The sequence below is a fragment of the Passer montanus genome, unplaced genomic scaffold, assembly GCF_014805655.1.
Source record: "Passer montanus isolate IOZ18808 unplaced genomic scaffold, ASM1480565v1 scaffold29, whole genome shotgun sequence".
Taxonomy (NCBI): Eukaryota; Metazoa; Chordata; class Aves; order Passeriformes; family Passeridae; genus Passer; species Passer montanus.
In genome coordinates this window covers 10,781,075-10,800,068 of record NW_024367596.1, presented here as the reverse complement: position 1 = coordinate 10,800,068, position 18,994 = coordinate 10,781,075, and positions in this window count along the sequence as shown.

The window sequence follows — 18,994 nt, the reverse complement described above, 5'->3', positions numbered from 1 at the left end:
AACAAAGAAAATGTACTGGCCACTAGCCCATGGGGTCAGCAAACCAGCCTTGTCCAGGGCAGCTGGAAGCCCATTGCCTTCCTTGGCAGGCCCTGAAGTGGAGAATGGAATTCAAGTGCTTCCCTAGGACCTCTCTTCTCTGACTCTAAGGCAACAGGAAACCAGGAGACAGGGAAGCAAGGAGCTAAGTAATGCTCATAGGAGAAAAAACAGCACAGAATGGTGAGAGGCATTTGATTATTTTAGTTTAATTTTCTTCGTTTCTTAAGCTCTTTTTTTATCTAGCTACAAGGGAAAGATATCTTTCCCTTTGATTCTTATTTGCCCTGAAGGTGAAACTCATCTCCTGAGCATCAATATTCACTTACTGTTCTTTTCTTTCCTGAAGGGTTTCAAGCCCCTTTCAGGAAACCCTCAGAGACATTTACACTGGCCTTTGTCTCCCCATTCCCTTTATGCTGCCCAGGGACAACTAAGGATACATACATTTCCACATAAAGACAAAATTCCTCACAGTAAAAGCAAGGATTTAGGTAGGTGATGTGCATCCTTGGACATAGCCAGCAGGTGGCTGGACAAGGCCCTGAGCAACCCAGTTCAACTTTGAAGTTACCCCTTTGAGCTGAAATGTTGAGCAGAAAACCTCTGTATGTCTCTTTCTACCTTCAGATTTCAAATATTTCAGCAATTCTAAATCCACATCTGATCAGCCATCTCTTCATGTACTATCTACATACAAGTGAAACTCAGTCAGCACTCACCTGCCTTAGACTAGCCAATATTAGCTGGAGCATGATCCACCACTTGCCTTTTCCCCCTATAAAATAGAACCATGGATTCTTGCTTTTATCTTCACACTTTCTACGTTTGTCCAAATGCGTTTGGGAGCAGAACCCAGAAATTGCAGCTATTCCCCAGGCGTCTTAAAGCACAAAGTCATTTGTTGATATTTCTGCATTAACCCCAGCAGGGTGTTCATTCCCTTTTGGGAGGATAATTTAACTCCTACTGCTGTTCAAAAATGTAGTTGGGTGCACCAAGTCACACACATGCCAGTGTCAAATCTAGAAGAACCACCCACTGATCAAAAAGTCACAAGTAATTCCTTTCTCCTAGGGCATTTTAATGCAACTCTTTCATGTTTAATGTTTAATGTGAGTGGAATAATAGTTTGTCTCTTGCTATCCCCCATTAACAGAGATCAGAGGCACCAGATGCTTACATCCAACTTAATACTTCCCAGTTGGTCACCCAACCAATAGGTTCAACATGGGGAAAAGACTGTACAATTGCAAGCCTCTCCTCTCAGATAGTTTCTAACAGGGTGTAGCTAATCATGGATGCCAGCCCCTCCTCAGACTGCATTATTCTGCAATTCCACTGTAACTCATCCCTTGCAGCAACCTGAGAAACCTGATAACAATTTTTACCATTTCAGATTGACAGATTCTCCCTAAAGCTAAGCTGAAAACAGGTGATTCTGTCATGTTGGGCACTGACATTATACCCTTTGTTTCCTTTTTGGAAAAAAAAATCACTGGACAAGGAAAATTAAAGATTTTTGTGTCAAAGGCTTTGAAATAGAACAATTGTGGTTCATTTTATGGCTGAACTGGAACTCTTCTCAAAATCAGTAGTATCCATTACATCTCCTGTCATTTGGAAGACCAAACTGCCCACAGACAAGGCCCTGGAAGAATCAGTTTTGCACAAAAACTCTGCTTAAGCTGAGCAAGGAGGTGGACAAAGAGACAATAATTAGTGATTTATGGATGTTCAACTGTTTCTCCATGCTCGTGACCAGCCTGGAGCAGGGAAGCACTGCTCATCAGCTCCAAGGAAGCCAACTGTCTATGGCTTGCAGGTGAGGAGGGCCTTGCCAGACAGTACCAATGATCTGGTCTTGGGGTTGCATCAGCTTTTGGAAGACTGAGGAGGCAACCATGTGTGCTGATAAAGCCATGAAACTTGGAACCAAGGCCTTTCTTTCCTCTGATGCCAAGGAGAGGAGCGTGCCTGGGTCTGCACAGAGTGTTCCCACTGAACAATGTCAGACACACGCCAGTCTGGAGGTCTGCCAGCCTAGGGCCACCTCAGTGAACTCATATGGCAAGGCAGGAGGAGCACACAAAGACCAGTCCAAGGTTATCACAGTCTTCCCAGAGAAGGCCAAAGCAGCCATTTGTCATCATTATGTTCATTCTCCATTCTTATTTCTGTGCTCCCTAGAAAATAAAGTAATGCTTACTAAGAAATAAGAAGGAGGAAGAAACAACCTGAATACCTGAGACTGGCTGAACTGATGGAGAAGATGATGAATAACCAGCATGGCTGGCAGAGCTCCTATTCTTCCTTTATGAACGTTACACAACCCACTGCTTAAAATATCAGAGCCTTGATTTATTACTTGCCATGCTGTAAACAGGTTTTGATTGCTTGGCACCTCTCTTTTGTCAAAAAAAATTGAAGAAAGTGTCCACCTCTGGTGGTTCTCTATGCATGTCCTGTATAGCTGAGACTCACTTTTGCAGACTCAACTTCCAGCAGAGTTCTCAGCAAGTACCCTGCTGGACTGGGACTCATGTCAGTCCAGTGGAGTCTCTACACCTCCTACCAAAATACATTTGGGTGTGAAAGCCTAGAATGAGGCATATAAGCAGTAAAGAAACAGAAACTAGCGAAAAACAGATAAAAACAGTGGGAAAATGCAAAGACAAATTATAGTATTTTACCTTTCTGTGATATTTTTCCATCAATTAACCCATATTTGCAGCATTTTGCACTTGTCTCTGGTTTTGCTCATTTCTCCTCAGCAGAGAAATCCCCTGGTCAGATTTGCCTCTTCACTGTAGTTTTACATAAGGTAGGAGAGTAAGAGCCCAGCCCCACAGAGCCCACAGCTAAAATGTGCCAGGGCCAAAGATCAGGGACAAGCCTTGTCTGCACAGAAGGGCAAACTGGAACACACACCCTGAAACACACAGCTCCTGACTGAACCTTCATCTTCAGCTGTTATCCCCACACCCCCACCGAGTCCGTGGTGCCTGGGAACAGGCAGGAGAGGATGGATGGCCATCCTTGCCTCTGACAGACAGCCCTGCTATCACAGCAAGGATTCAGCCTCTGCCTCGCATCCCTCCCTCGCTGTGGGAGCCTTCACCACAAACAGTGACTGCCTTGGCTCCACAGATCTGCTCCTGTAATCCCAGCACTGAGCAGTCACTGAGGAACAGAGTAATTCCAAAAAATCACAATTCAACATGAAGTGACACGGGGCAGTGAGCACATTCATGTTGCATTCTGCAATATATCACTGCAGTCAATCCTCCCCAGGCATGAATTAGGGTATAAGAAAGTGTCCCAGGAAACAAACTAACCAATTTGGCTTATTTAACCAAAGTTTTCCCGCTAGGGACATAACCTCTTCAGACTGTCTCTGAAGAAATCTGATTCTCAGCCCTGGCAAATGATAACAAGCAGAGAACACTCAGATACTTGCAGTCCACAAAACGATAGGGTTGTGATCATCAGCCCACACAGGAGGAGGATGGCCATGCCAGGTTAATCCAAAACCAAGGAAAGGCAAACAGAGTGGGCATGGGGCACCTGTGGAGGCGTGTGCATTAATTGTGCTGTCCTGGGTCTGATCATTTATGCCAGCAGCCCTTGGTTAGCTGCTTCCTTGTTGACACTAGGTCTGGTTGAGTTGTTAAAGAACAGCAGAGGACACTGGAGAGTCTTCGTTGTAACTGCTGAATTGAGAGCAAACAAGGAAGCTAAAATTAATCACTTGCTCTTAGGTTGCCATCATGGTGCACAACACACACCACAGATAAACTCCCTTCCCTACAGGGAGGGCCTTTAATACTGTCCTGCCCCAAAAAGGAGATGCAGAACAGCAGGTCCAGGAGCTACAGTCAGTTTGGGTAACTAAAAACACCTCAGCAGGACTGTGAAATGGTGGGGTATGAGCTCCTATCTCAAGAGATCGCCTGAGGGAATCAACATGGATCAGGCAATAAGGCAAGCTGAAAGCCTGGCACTTTACACTAACTTCTGACCTTGTCCCCTGGGTGGTTTTACTTCTCTTCTAGTCTGATCTCTTCAGCATTCTCCTGCTGTCCATCTTCCTCCTGGAAACACATCTCGCTTTGTGGCAATCAGCAAAGGAGACTGTGCAAAGTTTGCAAACACTTTACTATCTTTGTTTCTGTTTGAAACAACTGATCATTCACTCAGGTCAGAACTGCTTGGTTCTAAAGTTATTCCCCCGTAGTAAAACCCCTCTGCTTTTGGGTACTCAGCTTTGCAGTCAATCATGGAAATATTAAAGGAGAAGAGAAATTTCCTCTTCTGCCACTGTGAGTTTACCTCTGCCAACTCCACTCTCCTACTTCTGATAGGTTTTAGGAGTCAGCATGATAAAAATAATAGCAAGAATTTAATGGCAATCATCTTTTGAAGAGTCCCATGAACTTCTTATCTTGCATGAAGAATCAAGGTCTTTCTAGAGGTGAGAGTAAAACCAGAAGAAACGCAGCACAAAGTGCTCTGGGGGATACATCTCATGATGGAGCCAGAGCTGCCACACCAGGAATAACACCCTCATGTCCCTGGAACAGGTGAGTAATAATTCTTCTGAGCCTCTAGCACCTGAAGGGCAGCTACACAGCTTCCTTTTCACTGGTGCTGAGCAATCTCTGGCAATGAACCGTGTGTTAAAACTACATTCCTGCTTTAGAAATCTACACATTCTAACAAATCTTCTCTACACTGTTAAAAACCTCTCAGCAGGAGCTCCAGGAGAGTAGCTACCCTGGGCCCCAGTGCTCAAGTGAATCTTCAGCCATCTGCTCTTCCCAAAGTCCTTAAAACAGCTGCTAAATGTTTTTTTGGCCTTTACAACCACTGTGCAGTATATGAAAACCAGATATGAAAGATCAATTAAGGGACAATTAATTTTAAACTTGCACCTCCATTCCCTCCTTCTGGCTTGCTCACACACAGCCCACTGGTGACTTCATCTGTGTAGAGGTGAAGCTGGGGATTTTTAATTATTCAAAAAAAATTTCTGCCTGGAAGGATTTGACATATAAACTATGATCAGCTTGAAGCATCACAGTACAATACTTGATAAAAAAAATAAAGTGTAAAACCTCATTTCTCATTGCCATCTTCTGGCCAGAGCAGTGTAGTGTATTCTCTTACTAAATCAAGCTGCAGTAGAGCATAGACAGGCAAGATGCACAAGTTGCATGAGTGCAACCCTGGTTTGGCTGCAGTATGTGCTACAGTACAGGCAGGGTATGAAAGCAGCTGCCTGGGATTCACCATCCAGCTGGAACAGCTGCTCAAGAAGAGAATCTGTGAAAAATTATACATTTGAAAGTATTTGAAAGCTAATCTCACTGAAACCTTTATTTGAAATGGCATTTATCCACCAAGTTCTTTCTCAGACTCTAGTTATATTAAAATGGTTATCAATCATTTCAACACCCTTGTCATGCTTAAAGGAAAAATACTCTTTAAAAATCACTCTTTACTTAATCTAATCTCTTCCAAACGAGTGTCCTCCAGCAAACTGTAATCTTTGGGGCTAGGCTAGTACATCTATATTCAATGAAGCATACTTGCAATGACAGACCATTTATTTCTGATCCAGAGGCCAAATTAGGCTTGGCACAAATGCACCACACATCTTGCAGTAGTCTGATCGTGCACCTACTGCCCCACTATTCAGTTACAGTCCCAGTCAGCCTGCAAGTTTATGTTTATACACCTAATAGACACAGATAGGAGATGATGTGGAGGAGATTGATCACTATAAAACTGATCTGACTAGTGGATGGGAAGTGACTCTCCCTGTCCTTAGTTCTTCCTGCTTTGTAATCTCCTGCACAAGTGAAAGATTCTTTGTCTTAGCAGAGAACTGTTTTCTCTGCATCATTGTGGAAGAGCATTGCTCTTAATCACCTTTCCCAGTATTATCCCATCTTGAATACATCATCCCAAGCTGCTTCACCTAAAGGCCATTTAAAATACACACAACGATTCCTCCAGATTTCCAGATAAAGGGTCAGTGCACAGAGCTTTTTTCCAGCTCTGCCTGCAGAGTGGAGGACAAAGGAGAGATGTGGATGCCCTCTGCTTGCCTTCATCCTTGAGCACCTGCCCTGTGGCCATGAGTGACACCCCAATGGAGAAGCAGTTGTATATTTACACATGACACACCTCTTAAATCTATAAGGATTTTGCCAATTTCTGACCAATCCCTAACCTCTGCTGTCTTTAGCCTTTAGTTAAACAAGTTAGAGGGTTTAACTGGGAATTTAAAATAGAATAACAAGAAAAGAGCAAAGTAAGTAAATAAGTTAAATCAAAGGTAATAAAATGTAGCAGGATAAAGGAATCATCATAGCAGTAGGTATTTGCAATAACCAAGTTCCCTACTCCTCTTGCAGAAATACACCTGAGTCAAGGAGTGGTACAGTGCCAGAGCTGCTCCAGGTGCACTGGGAAGCTCTGCAATTCTTTCTTAGAGCAGCATAGCACTGGAATTCTGCTCATGCTTTCCTAGACATTCTTCACACTGCCCTTTTCCCCTGTGCTCTCTGTAGATGTTTCAAGTCCTTCCTGTGGAGCATCAGCACAGGCTGGCAGCGAGGGGGCTGCTCATGCAGATTTTCCAAATCCTGTGCTGTCCATCATGTGCTACTGTGACAGTGCTGACAGTCTCCAATAGTCTCAGCCTGGCTGCTCTTTTCCCAGTTGTGTTGCTAAACCAAACTGCAGTCAGTTTCTTTTCACCACTTGTTTGTAATGGCTTGGTTAACACCCTGGTCTTTTCCTCATGTCTTTAACCATGACATATTTTCAAAGACCCATTTGTTCTCTGAGCCTTGGATTTGAGGACAATATGTTGTATAATCTTGCTTTACAAAACAAAAATCTTCATAAATCTATATTCCCTTTGGGTTCCCTCTTAATTATTTAAACTGTTCAGTAGACAAAGATGGGGATTACCTAAACATATAGACATGTTTGTTTACAGAGTCTGTTCTACTCAGTAACTATTTTAGAACACTATTAGGATGTTGAAACCCAATCAGATTAGGCCTGTTTCTTGGATATGTTTATACAGACACCAGTCTTCAATTGAAGTTTTTACCCACTAGTGCCACTGCTTTTCTGGATAAGTAATTGTACCCAAGCTCCATAAAATAAGTCCTGGTTATAAGAGAAGCCTGCAGCAGTTCTTTCATGAGTACCTCCAGGAAAGGTATCCAGATTTGAAAGCAACGCCACCCAGCTTCCAAGTGGATGACTGATGCCATTGTTACTCTTTAATGCACTCAAATCACATCTTGGCCTTCATTATAATATGCTTTTACACATAGTAAAACCTGGGTTGCTTTGAATAAAAGATTTAGACCTTGAATGACTTGCACTAAAAAAGGGAGCAGATGATATCACCTGAATGCTCCTTTTACAGGTTGCACAGCCCATGAGGCCTGGAAGGCAATAAACAGTGATAAGGAACACATCTGAGGGGAGCAAGCAGCAGTGAGAGACCCAGCCAAGAGTTGTGGTTTTTTCTATTTATTCTCTGAGCAAATGTAATACCTTTTTCTTGTTCTTCTCTGCCATGCTAAGCTAGTTAATGGATCATTGACAGTGAAAACATAATTAGCAGCAATTAATAAAGGAGAAATGGCTTGCATAACAGCCTACACAGGACATCTTGCCAGGAGACCATTTATAAAACACCACTTATTAACGCCATAATTATGACTATCTGCTACTTGCATTGTATTTGCACGTTTAAGCTCCACTGCATAAATTATGTACAAAATTGCTGTAGGACCAGACCCCAAGCACCTAATAAATAGATCTGAAATTTTTGGATGTGTCCCACTAGTAAAATTTTGCACCATTGGGTGCTACTACACATGTTGTGTGAAGAACATATGGAAACAAATTGCTGTGCCCTACAGCTGTGCCTGCAGTGGGTGCTGGCAAAATTGCAGCAAAAAACAGTTGAGGTGGTGGAGATTAATTCAGTGAAACAGCTGCAGCTTTGAGGCAATCCAGGAGGCTTCTCTGAATTTATGCAAATAAACAGCATTTACAGGACAGAAAGGAATCACAACAATTTACGGTTTCCACCACGTCTTGGCAGCAGCCTGACTCATATCTGCTGTTTGTGGTTGCAGAACATTTTACACTGAGATTGTCAAGCAGACAATTCATGGACTGTGTGGAGTCCCTGGATGCACACAGGTGGCCTGCATTAAGTGCCCATATGCTCCACAATTTCAGCTTTCAGACAGTAAAAGACTTTCAAGCAAAAAAATAAAGATTAGGCAGGCTGGCCAGAGGGAAAAATAAAACAGAAGCCAGAGGAAGATGAAACAGAAGAAAATGGGGAAAGGAAGAGAGATAAAGCAGCAGCTCATGAAAAATGAGCTCCCTCACAAAGCAACTCTGTCAAATATGACAGATTGAGATATAGTCTGTTTGATGCTGAATTAAAGACTGGCATCATCTGGGATGGGTGTGCAAGCCCTGCCTGAAGGAGCACGCTGAAGAGTGCAACAACCCCCACGTGTTACTAGTTACCAAAGCCAGCAGGACACCCTGAAACCCAGGATTCATCCCTCTCCCTGGAGAACAGCAGCCCTCAGCCTTGTTCTCTGATCTCAGACCACTTTAACCAGCTTGTCCTGAACACTCAGACACGACAGTTTGGATTCCAGTCGAGCAGCATAAAGTGCATGGTCTGTTGCAGCTGAGGCAAGGGAGATGCTGGCAATGCAGCCCCTATTGTTTGCACAGCAAGGGCTCTGGTTTTGTTTCAGAACACAATATGTTGATTTGAAGGAATTTTCCCCCTTGAAATAACTCATTTAAACCACATGACAAAATAGATTTTGAAACAAAAACTAGTTTTTCAAACCCCACAGCTCTTTCAAGAACTAGGAACTCGGACAACATGTCCCCTGTTCTCAGCACAGGTGAGGCCACGCCTTGAGGTCTGTGTCCAGTTCTGGGCCCTTCAATGCAGGAAGGACATTGAGAGGCTGGAGTGAGTCCAGAGAAGGACAATAGAGCTAGTAAAGGGTCTGGAGCTACAAGGGGTGGCTGTGGGGTGTTTAGCCTGGAGAACAGGAGGCTCAGAGGGGACCTCTCTCTCTCTCTACAACTCCCTGAAAGGAGGGTGCAGCCAGGTGAGGGCCAGGCTCTTCTAACAGGCCACCAGTGACAGGACAAGAGGATGTAGTCTCACACTGCACCAGGACAAGTTCAGGTTGGACATTATGAGGAATTTCTTCACAAAAATGGTGATTAAACATTGGGATGGAGCTGCCCAGCAAGGTGGTGGAGTCACCATCCCTGGAGGTGTTTAAGGAAAGACTGGATGTGGCACTCAGTGCCATGGTCCAGTTGACATAATGGTGTTTGATCAAAGGCTGGACTCGATGATCTCTGAGATCATTTCAACCTAATGGATTATGTAAATGCAAGTATTTTCAACAAGCAGGACAGTTAAACATTTCCCAAGGCATTTACAGAAGCAATCCTAGTTATTTATTCCCAAGAGTAACCATGTCTATCTGCTAACACACCTCACCCACCCTTTCACATTGCCAGTGACAACAGCATCCCCTTTGGAGCAGGGTCTATTATTGGTAAATCCTGAATTCCAGCCCTCTCTGGTATGTGAGCTTATGAAAAGCAAAACAAAAGCAGCCAGAGCTTGGATATTACTCTAGTAAGTATTTACATTTCAGCAGCACCTGGAATCATGACCAAAACCACACAAAGGCAGGTGCTGCATATGCACTGAAAAGATAACCCTTGACAAAAAGAGTTTACAAACTTGGCAAACGATGGGGTCTTGGTCATGCCTATTCATCTACTACTGACATCTTCAAGGGTCACAGACCTGACACTCTCTGTGCCAAGGCTGGCTTTAGAGGGTGCAGAGTCCTGTCAAGGGCCAAATTCCCACACTGCACCCAGCTAAGGAGCATGCAGAGGAGGAGTGGCTGAAAACAGGCTGCTGCAACTGCTCCTTCTCCAAAGCAAGGTCTGCACGGGGTGCAGGAGCAGTATATTCCTTAATCCCCTTTTGTCAGAATAGAGAGGAAACCCTCAAAGTAAAGGCATATCTCTGAGGCACTTACAGTAAAAACTGCCTGGACAATTCCATGGCTAAATCAATTGATTTAGAAAATTCATCCACTGCATTGAAATCTTCTGCATTCAAGGTGCCCAGCAGGTTTCCAAGGACCGACTGGCAGCACTGGGCCTCACCAGCCAGGAGCCCATCCACAGTACCCAAGCAAGGCTCAGCTGAGAATTCAGATTGCTGGAGAATCCATGGGGATGAGGCTAGTTTGAAGTCAAACCACAGGTCAGACTCAGGTGGATCCACAGCAGCAAGGCACATGCAGAGCCAGGGCAGAATCACTGTGTGCACTGGAGTCTGGATCAGTGGGATTCACAGCCAGGAAAGTGCATGGCCAAACTACAGACCACCCCAGTGCTGCAGCCTAGCTCAAACCAGAACTCAGTGACCCAGTCTGAGCCTAAATAGGATCCCTGGGCTGACGAGCAAGGGCTGTGGGTGGAGGTGAGGCTGATCAGGACAATGAAGAGCTATTGGTGCAATGAGGGCCCCCACAGGTGTGTAGAAGCAGCAGTTATGGGCTGTGGTGGCACTTTTGTCAGCAGTGCCACTGGCCACTAGAAGACAAGTGATGGAATTACTCTGGGATCCTGGGGAGTTTCTGCAGCCTCCTGCTTGTTTAGTGCCCATCCATTTAATCTATCCTAGAAAGAGCATTCTGCAGCTGTGGCTTGAGCCATAAACAGTTGCCTCTGTAAGACAATGGAAAGCTCAAAGAAATTAATAGAAAGCTCTTTTCCAGTTATTGGAGTGGACTTTGAATAATCGTGCAACAGCACATCAGCACCTATTGTGCTGGGAGCCACAGAGCCAGTGTGTGCTGAAGAAGTCATTCCTCTATTCATCTGGCTGCTGAATTAGAGGTTTATTTTTTCCTCTGCTCCCTCTTCAGAGTTCCCATTTCATTAGTTACACCCATATTGTGCATTAGCCCCATCGCCAGCGCTGCCCCAGCTGTATCTCAGTTGATGACATATGGGAAAACAGCTCTCAGTAATTCTTTTTCCAAATCATTTGTCCAAAATGGCATATATTGTTCTGACTGACTGCAACTAGAATTTGTTTGTACTTTTCTATGCAAAATGAGATTAGAGGTAAATATTCTGACTCACTGAGGGAGTGCCAAATGTAGATACACTGGGTATAAAGGCCTGTCTGTCTACACACCAGTTAGATATTCAGGTAAAGGCAAGACAAGTTTGGTTTGAAACAAAAAGTGCTCTTAATTCTTGAAATTAAAATAAATGTTGCAACCTGAGGGAAGAATCTTCGTGAGAGCACTGCCAGGCCAGAATAATGGAAAGTTGACTGAACAAGACAAGAAGAAATACTCAGTAACACTCTCAGCTTTTGGGGATCTGCTCCCAGGTCTGCTTGCAAGTGTTGTAGGAGCTGTAGCAGCTTGATGCATATAGAGACAGCAGTGACACCTTGCTGCTGTGCTGCCTCAGATATCACTGTATGTGTGTGTGTGTACACAACAATTCAGATTTCCATGATATTTTTGATTGTACTCCCTGTTTCTCTGGTGAAACACCCCCAAAGAACTTAGAAAGTGGAAAATGGAGGAAGAAATGTCTAACAAAGCAACCAAAGGTGTTTCACCTCAAGGATGCAGGGTAAATTATGGACCTAGCTTGCCAAAGATGATTTCTATTGTTCAGTTTTTATTTTATTAAAAGAATCAGTGAATGTTTTTATTCTGTTATTTCTTGTTTCCTCTTGATAGAAGTTTCTCTGCATTTTCAGCATACTAACATCAGTAACTTTTAAATACTATAAAGTGTGGAATGATGACTTTCACTTCATCTCCTTTTTACCAGCCAAAATGTCCAAGTCAGAACTCCTGTTGTATTTGATGCAATGTAAGCAGTGAACACAATCCAAAAGCTCTAAAAACTACAAAATATTAAATACATGAAACTAAAAGAAATTAATACATGAAGAAATGGCTGATAGGAGAAGCCAAAGGGACGGTGATGTTCAGTGTGTTTCTCTTGGTAGATATGAGTGTGGTGTCCAGCAGCCCAAGGGCTGGCAGTGGAACTGCTGGGAGCATTGGCTCTCCATAGGAAGATGGATCCTATTCAATTGTATTCCTTTTGCTTGTTGTTTTGCCTGTATTAATCTTCCCAGGGCTTCTTCATTTTGTTTTATGTACAGAGAGCTCTTAGCAGTGTGGACTGAGTTTCTGAGAGAGGTTCTGGTCTGCTCTCTAACCACAGAATCCACTCACACCAGAAGTCTCCACTCTTGTCCATTAGCAAGAGAAAATGTGAATGAAATCTGCCATGGAGGGCCCAGGTCAGGGAGGGAAAGCAATACCAGAAGCATTTTGAGAATGAGGACATGGAAAATAGTCATGAACAATTTCCAGAAATGTCCTAGAAGATCACTGCCTTATTCAATACCTCTCATTTCTGCCAGACTATTTTTGTCTCAGCCCTGAATGTGTCCATCTCGGTATGTGCAGCTAACTTGGTAATTTTTAACTCATGGCACTAATTGAATTGTTATTGAATGTGATTCATTAGAACTGGAACAAGCCTCTAACAAAGAACTTATCAGATCCCTCCACTGACTCACTGCTTCCCAATGGCTTTGAAACTTGCAGATTGGACATGCCCCTCAATCTTTGGCAGGTCCCAGGTACCCCAGCTCCACTGGAACCTGCTGTCTCATGGACATGATGGCTGTGTGGGCACTCTGGCCCCCCTACACCCAAAAACGAGCCTCTGCGGGGGGCAGCTTTTTTTGCTTGCACATTTTTGTCTCCAAGAGCATCAAGGCTGGCTCAGCAGACCTCTGCTCAGAGCTGCAGCACTCCAGGCACAGTAACTGAGCTGGAATAATGCACACTCCATAGCAGGACAACAGGAGGGTCCTTCAGCCTGTCTGGGCTCCTAGACTTCAATAGGAACTCAGATCTTTAGTAGAGATTAGGGTTAAATATCTTTGTGGCACAAACAGGGTGGCAGAAAGCCTAATATTACGTGCAAGTATCTTAGAATTATTTAGGATACCTCGGAGAAACTCAGATCTTTAGTAGAGATTAGGGTTAAATATCTTTGTGGCACAAACAGGTGGCAGAAGGCCTAATATTACGTGCAAATATCTTAGAATTATTGAGGATACCTCGGACGTGTGTGTGTGTGTGTGTCCAGGCAGAGACAGATGCACATTCATCTCAAGTGCAACATTTTTCATGTATCTTGTGCTATTCTTGACCACAATGATGTCAAATAACACTGATTTCCCAGCCTGGTTGTTCCTGCGATGGAAAATGTAATTTTCATTAGATTTGATCTTGCCTTTTTTTTTTTGGCCATATCTTCCTCTATTTCCCATGGGAGCAAGCAAGGAATACTTCACTTCAGAGGTCCCTGGGCAGGAAAGCTGCTGTGCTTGTGTTAACTGGAAATCCTTTGTAATGGGTATTAAGGAAAGGAGCACTTTGATTCCAGGAGCTGCATCTTTCAGACCACAGACCCAGGATACAGGCTCTGCCTGGACAGATCAAGATGATGTTTTTGATGTCGTTCCTGTGCCTTCTGCTGGGTGTGTTTTGTACAGGAGAGGAGCACAAGGACAGTCAGACAGCCAGAGGGGAGGTTTTAACTGAGCTACTTGTCAACCGAAATATCATTTTCATCTAAATGGAAAAGCAGTGTATAAAAGCCAAAAATAGAATGATGTTTTTCTAAACCACTGAAGAACTTTTACATTCAACATTTACATTTTTTATTTCCAAATTGTCTTTCAAAATTAAATAATAATTGGGTTTTTACTTGTTTCAAGGGAAACCACATTGGTTTTTAGTCTAGAATTCAAAATATGCTGAAATACTGACTTGTCCTGGAATATTCAGTTCTGCTGTGGAACAGCTTCAGGCCAAAATCAGTCAAAAACTGAGTAACTTTTTGACTGTTGGATGATGAAGGTCAAACAATCTGTGAGAAATTATCATTCTCTGGAAATTATTTCAAGCATTGAGGTACCTCTTCTGCATGCATAAAATTGAGCTTCTTTTAGGTGGTTGCATGAACTTGAGACTTCAAACAAGCTTAGGAAAAGTCTTCCGGCTTCTCTGAATATAGATGAAAGAATTTGAGTCCTGGCTCAAGCAACCCCAAATTTATTAAGCTAACCCAAAAATATGCCCAGGGAATTGCTCACTCACAGAGAATTATGGAAAATAAAATGGAAATTTAAAAATAACACAAAAAGGAAAATGAAACACAAAGGAAAACAAAACAAAACAAAAAGCTTTTCTGTTTCTCTGTTCAGTGCTCAAGCAAGACACAAAATCCTGATGCATTTCACCCCTGGCCCAGCCATGAAGTGCTGGGTGGGTGGTAAATGGAAGCTTTGGACACCAGACCCAAGTGCCCATCCTGTTCTCCTTGGCTGAGTATGTGCTGCTTAGGAATCCAGAGAGAAAAGAGATGCAGCCTAGCATCAGCTCAGCTCAAGTATTATTTTAAAACATGAGCTATAGCACACTTAGACAATTGGACTGAAAAACAAACAGAAGTATGTTGATAGCTATTTACACTAGATTTAGAGTTCCCTTTTCTATGATGTCTCAACTTACAAAAAATACACATATTTAAGTCTAATTTTCCAAGGCCTTCATATATTCATTGTGGCAACGTGCTTTGGCACCTGAGTCCAAAGAAAAAGGAATGAGGACAGAACAAATATATGCTAAGAAAGTTCAGTCCTGCCCCCTTATTTGAGCTAATCATCTCATCTGTACATGCTCAGCAAACAAAAGGTGATCCAAATCAGTTGTCCTCCCTGGTTTGCCTGGGGACCGTAGGGCAGGTAGACCATGTCACCTGGGGGGTGAATTCATCATTGTTCCTCCTGCCAGCTCACCACAAGGTCTGTTTTAGAAGCTTGGGGGATGTGTGTATCCAAGGGAAAAAAAAAAAGGGGGGGAGTTTTTACTATCAAATTGTCAAATTTGGAATTAAAAACCCTCTTATTCTTTCACCAGTAGTGACTTCAGTGGGTGTTATAGAGCAACTTGTAACACAAACTGGCAGCAGTATTTGAGCAGTCTTCAGTTTTCCCTCTGGGCCCTGGGTCCCCATCTGTACACATTTTTCCAACATTTTTATGGCTCAAGGAAGTCTGGAGACAATAAAGAGGCTTGGCTTACACATCTTAAAGGGCAGGTCTTGGACTGAGGATAAGGGCAGGCAGTGAGCTTTTGCTTTGGATTTTTCATCACTTCACCTGCTGCAAGCTGCCACCCCCACTCTATTTTTCAAAGGTAACTAATGTAAAATCCCCCTCTGAGGGCCAGAGAAGGGATTTCCCCTGTGATATTAGACTTAAGGGAAGATGGAATCATTGCTTCCAATCATTCTCTATATAACTCTCCTGTATGGCCAGTAAAAAGTTGAATGGGAAATGGCAGTTAATTGTGGATTACAGGAAATTAAATGCCCATACAGCACCTTTGACAGCAGCAGTGCCTAACATGGCTGAATTGATTGCCATAACACAGGAACAAGCTCATCCAATTTTAGCCATCACTGATGTTAAAGATGTGTTCTTTATGGCTCCACTTCAGGGAAATGACCAAGAATATTTTGCTTTTATCTGAGAGCAAAACAATTGTGAATTTAACAATGTCCCAGACTTCTCCATTATTGCTGCTCTAGTGGCTTTATGCCAGACAAGATGAGGTATTTTCACTGCTGCTCCACTGTGGATGAAGCACCCTTCAAACCAGCTCTGACAGCTCTGCCAGCAGCAGATGTGCCACAGGAGCTCGGGACCCTGCCCTGGGCTGGGCACAGATGCTGAGGCAACCAGTCCTCGCTGTCATCCCCACATGGGCATGCCACCCTAACAAGTGTGAGCCTCCCCCTCTCTGGATGTGTGCCTCACAGGTTTTGGGGTGTTTAATTTTTCAACTCCCTGTCAAGAGTTCCAACTGTCTTCTAACATCACAAGATGCTGAACTTCTGTCCAGCATGGCCAAGACATGTCCTTGTATTCAAAGTGTTTTGAGCAGGTATTGGAGGAACATTTGCTTACTACCAACTGCTTAAATTCCTTTTTTCCTTTCCACCCAACAAATATTTCTCCAAGCCAAACACAAAGAGTTATACTGTACACAGTCTTTGAAATGTACACTTCATTTTCAAGGAGCTGGCTTCAAGGAGGGCAGCATACTTGTAGGTATTTTGAAGTAGCAAAAGAAAAGAAAAAAGATAATGCAACAGCAGAGAACTGAAGCATGACTTTTCTGGTGTTTGGGGTCTTTTTTCTGTGCCAACAAAGATTCAATAGTGTGGAGGATTTGTCTGCAAAGTCATTCTTTGCCCTCCTTCCTTTTCTTTCCATTTCACGTCCGCCCCCTCAGCTCTAGTAATTCTTTACTCTCATGATAGTTCACAAGATGCCTCATTTGCAAAATAAAGTACAACCAGCACCTGTTAGGTAAAGGAAATCATGGCCAGCAAGGTGCTGTAACCTCTTGGCAGGATAAAAATAGACCAGCAAGGTGCTCAGGTGGGAAATCACCCAGGCTGCAGGAGCTGGTGGGTGTTGCAAGATGTATTTCTCCTTTCAGTCAATTATAAACCACTGTGTTTGCAGAAGTGATACATAAGCTGCAAACACGGAGGCTGTGACTATTCATATTCACTGAGTCGCTTATTTTTGCTGAGTTCAAATATGCCCTTAAATCCCAAAGCCCTACATTGAGTTTCAAAGTCTGTGCTTGTAAGAATTTTCCACATGCAGATCTCCTGTCTGTAAGGACAGTTGGCTAATTAATTCTCTCTGTATCAGTTTTCTTTCCATGAAATCTGGGTCCACAAAAGCTGGTAAAACAGTGGTCAAGAAGAGGGCAAGGCTTCTACCGAGATGGTCTGGAAAAGGATAGATCCCAAAATTCAGACAACTACTAAAGGGCAACTGTAGTTACATGCATTGACCTCTGCAGATTACACCAGAGAGGGTGTAAAGCATTAAAGACTCCCATAAATGAGTGTCTTGGGTGCTGATGACTCAGGATTTCAGTGTATGAGGCCTCACAAAGGTAAAAATTAAATAGAACAAAGTAAATTCAATAAATTATAATTTTGTCGGAGTTGTTAATCCTTTACATTTTAATAATTCATAATTTCCTTAACAGTCCTGCAAAAAGAATGTTTAAAGTCTTGGATTATAGAAGAAGTAACACATCTTAATAGAGAGCAAACTTTCAGCCAAAGGGGTGTTTGGCAAAAGAGCAGAACTGTTGATGTTTTACATAATCCTTTTTTTTCCAATTACAAGATATTTATAATAAAAAATGTATTGCAGATCTAGACATCAAATCTGGTCTTGATTTACAGCATCATCATGAACCTCCTCCTAAATATTTATGTTAACTGCGTTACTTAAGGGTAAGAAAATTGCAGGTAAAGTGATTGTCTCTTATTACTTGAATGTGGGTAGCAGCAGGTGGGGGTGTTAGCACCTGTGTGTAAGTGTCTGTGAGAGAGATAAAGATAAAAAAAGCTTGCTTTCAATAGTTTAATGGAAAGCCCAATGGAACAAACAAATAAACCTTTCCCAGTCTGCCACTGCAAGCTCAGAGATCTTGTCAATAGCTGAACGAAATTATCCAGCAGCTCACCTCTGGGAGGTGTATAATCCTTGGGAATAATGTGGTGGCAGAGGTAGCCTCTGCTTTTTGCCCTCCACATCCTCTGACTCAGCTTGGGTCAGGACACCTTGCTTGACAATCACTGCCCATCCACCTGCCTGCACAGCAGCTTTGTGAGGAGCAGCTGTGTGTGTGTCAGACTCGCTTGCTTTCCATTCCTTCCCTCTGAAAAGAATCAATCTCAGTTGAGTTGATTTCATTACTTTGTCACAAAAAAAACCAAAATGTGCAGCCAGGTGAGAGAGTGGGGTGCACAGACATCCAAGTGCAACGGTGAGGAACACTTAACCCCACTCCCACCAGTGCAGCCTCCCCCATGCTGCACCTCTGCCCCTGTAACACTGCAGCTTCTGCACCTTAGGAGGCTGTGATGAATGAGGGATTTAATTAAAGTATTCTGAAGGGGCAGCAGAGAGGAAGGTTGTGGGAAGTGATGGGATGTGGGGATTTGCACCTGTGTGATGATCAGTGGGTTTTTGTTCCCAGGGCTGAAGAACAAACCATCATCAGTGCTGGGATGCTGGTGCTGTGGGTGGGCAGAATCACACCCCAAAGGATGGATACCTAGATGATAAATAGTTTTCTAGACACATTGGCATGGATTTTTGTACAATTCAGAGCTGCTCTGTTCACAGCACATACAGGTCCATCAGAAGAATCACAGATTTTCTCCCTTTCCAATGAGGGATTCCCAGCCCCAACAATTTACTTTACTGTAGAAATAAGAATTATATCTATATGGAATTAAAAAAAAAAAAAAGAACACCGATATTTGAACAATTTCCATCTGTGACAACAGCAAAAGTTGCATTTCACAGAGCTTGCAGGCAGACAGGTAACACACAACACAGCTGGACTCACTTAATTTTGTACATTTACTTTATGGTTATACTGGAAGTGCTTAGACAGGAAGCCTTCAAATTCACTGAGGACCACCTGTGGATTTTCTAAGACTACATTTGCATTAGCAAATAGGATTAACTAAGCAGAGCAGAGCCAAGGACCAGGAAGATTTTTGCTGAGGACTTGACATCCACAATAAATGCATTTCTTGGTGTTATTGCTTGCGGCTTTGCTGTTTGGTTTTTTGCCTCTTTTTAAATTCTTGCCACCCACAGTCTGGTTCC